The sequence below is a fragment of the Colobus angolensis genome, unplaced genomic scaffold (genome assembly GCF_000951035.1).
Source record: "Colobus angolensis palliatus isolate OR3802 unplaced genomic scaffold, Cang.pa_1.0 Scaffold316, whole genome shotgun sequence".
Classification (NCBI taxonomy): domain Eukaryota; kingdom Metazoa; phylum Chordata; class Mammalia; order Primates; family Cercopithecidae; genus Colobus; species Colobus angolensis.
Genome location: NW_012116444.1, coordinates 837,927 through 841,728, shown reverse-complemented (window position 1 = coordinate 841,728; position 3,802 = coordinate 837,927).

The window sequence follows — 3,802 nt, the reverse complement described above, 5'->3', positions numbered from 1 at the left end:
GGAACATACTGTTCACTCTAAAGGCGCTGAGACTGTGTTGTTGTTCTCATTTTTACAGTCAATGGCTTGTTCATCATCCAGATGTGGCTACTGACATATCTACACTTCGCACCGGAGTGTCTGGAATTGTGGCTATCCTGATTATAGGATTTTAACTTAAGTGAAATGCCTGCTTTGAATAAATGTGTTGGGTTTTTTGTTTGGTTTTATTTTATACTTGCCATCGGTGAAAAAGATGTACAGAACACATTTCTCTGATCTCCATAAACATGAAAACACTTGAAATCCCTGTCAGCCTGGCTTGCGGATGGTAATTAGAGCGCCTTTGTGTCTGAGCAGCTCACTAGCTAGACAAGGTCTCCGCAGCTGGGTGTGTATTGGAGCTGGCATGAAATTAAATGAAAGTGAGGTCAGGTTTTGGACCAATCCCATTCGTTAAAACCTCAGAGCCTTTTGGATTACTAGTCAGTGATGGAGATGTGTTATAAAGCTGCCTCTATTAGCAAAGGACATCAGATCAGCCAGTCACTGCAGACTGGGAGGCTTATCTTTTTTTTTTTTTTCTTTTCTTTCTACTATGGCCATTAAGTGCACTTGTTCCACAAGGTGGGCCTTAAGGCTGGGGCAGCTCTTGATTTGTTGTGAGCTCTGCTCACAACACAAGCCTGGTGGTAGGAAAGCTGGGTGGAAACTTAAAAAAGATTCCTCTCTTTGCCCCGGGCACACTTATACCATTCTGTCCCTAAGCAGTGACATAACAGCCCATGTCTATCCGTACAGTTCTGGCTTACTTCAGTCTGTTCCCTCATGGAAGGAGCTAATTTCCTCCCTCTGAGGAAAGAGTACCCAGATTTTAAGTCCACTTCTAAAGTGGGAAGGGAACCTTGGACAAGTTGCTCTACCTCTGGGGCTTCAGTTTCCTCATCCATACAACCGGCATAATGAACTAAAAGGTGGGCCAGGCCCGACAGCTTACACCTGTAATCCTAGCAGCACTTTCGGAGGCTAAAGTTGAGGACTGCTGGAGCACAGAAGTTCAAGACCAGCCAGGGCAACATAGTGAGACCTCATCTCTCCAAAAATAAATAAATAAATGGCCGGGCACAGTGGCTCACACCTGTAATCCCAGCACTTTGGGAGGCCAAGGAGGGCGGGTCACGAGGTCAGGAGTTGAAGACCAGCCTGACCAACATGGTGAAACCCTGTCTCTACTAAAAATACAAAAATTAACTGAGCGTGGTGGTGCACGCCTGTAATCCCAGCTACTCAGGAGGCTGAGGCAGGAGAATGGCGTAAACCGGGAGGCGGAGCTTGCAGTGAGCTAAGATCCGGTCACTGCACTCCAGCCTGGGCGACAGACCGAGACTCTGTCTCAAAAAAATAAATAAAATAAATAAATAAATAAATGAGGCAGAAGAATTGCTTGAGCCTAGGAGTTTGAGGCAGTAGTGAGCCATGATCAAGCCACTGCACTCCCACCTGGGTGACAGAGCAAGACCCTGCCTCAAAAAAAAATTAAAAGGCATATGGTGACTGGCACATGCTAGAGATAAACAGTATCTAATCCCTACCCCTTCCTTCCCAGGTGACTGTGTCCCAAGTGTCCTCATTTTCCTACAAAATGCATGCATTTCCTACAAGAGCATGCCATGATCCCAAATCTGCTTTCTGGAGTGTTCTATGACTTTGAGTCCTGATTTTCTAACTCTCTTTTTGGTTCAATGCCCCATTTTCTCAAATTCACACTCAGATGCTGATGGTCTCTGAGGATTACCTTCAGCACACACCAAGCCTGCCATTTCCCACAACATGCCCAGAAAGGGCTGTGGGGGCCTCAGTCCATAGTGTTCTCCAGCATGGGAAGGGTAACTATGGAGGCTCTAATACAAACTGAGGAAAAGGAGCCCCCAGAGTGCAATGGGCACCACCTCTGGGCGCTGAGCACGAGGGGAAAGTGGCCAAGTGCTGATGTCCCCTGGCATGGGAGTAACCCTGAAGTCCCCAGTTCCCATTCTTAGTTGACGTGGGATTTATCCAAGGTCAAGGGGTTATGAGCAATCCAGGGCTTTCCATCCTTAAATAGGCTACGATTTGATGTCACTGCACTGCCTGTGCATAGTTTCTTGTAATAAGAATGACGGGTTAAGGTCAGACTCAACCTTAGGGCCCATGCAGTACAACCCCCTCCCAAAAAAGGAAAACTGGAAAAAACTAAAGCCTCTCAAGATAAGGCACTTTAGCACTCTAAACACACTATAATCCAGTAACCATCTGTGTTTTTATTTTTTATTTTATTTATTTATTTTTGAGACAGAGTCTCACTCTGTTGCCCAGGTGGGAGTGCAATGGTGTGATCTTGGCTCACTGCAAGCTCCGCCTCCCGGGTTCAAGTGATTCTCCTGCCTCAGTCTCCCGAGTAGCTGGGATTACAGGCACCCACCATCACACCCAGCTAATTTTTATATAATTTTAGAGACGGGGTTTCACCATGTTGCCCAGACTGGTTTTGAACTCCTAGCCTCAGGTGATCCGCCTGCCTCGGCCTCCCAAAGTGCTGGGATTATAGGCGTGAGCCACCGCATCCGGCCTGTTCTTTTTTTTTTAGATCCTGCCAAGTTTTACTGTTCACCCCAAAATCTATTTTTTGCAGTAAGTCAGGATTTATATAAAGTGTGGGGTTTATTTGTTTGTTTGTGATGGGGTCTCAGTCAGTCACCCAGGAGTGCAATGGTGAGATCTCAGCTTACTGCAACCTCTACCTCCTGGACTCAAGTGATCCTCCCACCTCTTGAGTAATTGGACTACTACAGGCGCATGCCACCATGCTCGGCTAATTTTAAAACTTTTTATAGAGACAAGGTTTTGCCATGTGGCCCAGGCTGTTCTCAAACTCCTGGGCTCAAGCAATCCACCTGCCTCAACCTCCCAAAGTGCTGGGATTACAAGTGTGAGCCACCTCGCCCAGCCAGGATTTACATAAAGTATTTTAAAAGTTATATTGGGGCAGATGTGGTGGCTCATGCCTGTAATCCTAGCACTTTGGGAGGCCAAGGCAGGTGGATCACCTGAGGTCAAGAGTTCGAGACCAGCCTGGCCAAAATGGGGAAACCGCATCTCTACTAAAAATACAATTAGCTGGATGTGGTGGTGGGCACCTGTAATCCCAGCTACTAGGAGGCTCAGCCAGGAGAATCGCTTGAATCTAGGAGGCAGAGCGTGCAGTGAGCCGAGATCTCACCATTGCACTCCAGCCTGGGCAATAGAGCAAAAACTCTGTCTCAAAAATAAATAAATAAATAAATAAAAGTCATATTAGACCATTTTATAGGTGGAAAAACAGTCCAAGGAAGTGAGCAGGGCAGAATGACCTACCAATGTTGTTTATGAAGCCAGAGGCCTAGCAAAGTCTAGAACCTAGGTCTCCCAGCTCCCAACTCAGGGCTCTTTCCAATGGCTCCATATCATCAAACATGGTCCAATATTGTTCACTGCACAACTCTGCACATAGGCTACCATGGGAATGACATCTCTGCAGTTGCCCAAATTGGTGACCCCGCCATCGGAACCCCGGAAAATTGTGGTCCAAGTTCCTAGGCTGAGTTAGGGAATGCCATTTCCTTACAAAATGTTCAGCATCCTATGAAGACAGCTGACCACAGAAAATGGCCCGGGTGGGCCGGGCGCGGTGGCTAAGCCTGTAATCCCAGCACTTTGGGAGGCCGAGATAGGCGGATCACAAGGTCAGGAGATCGAGACCATCCTGGCTAACACGGTGAAACCCCGTCTCTACTAAAAAATATTA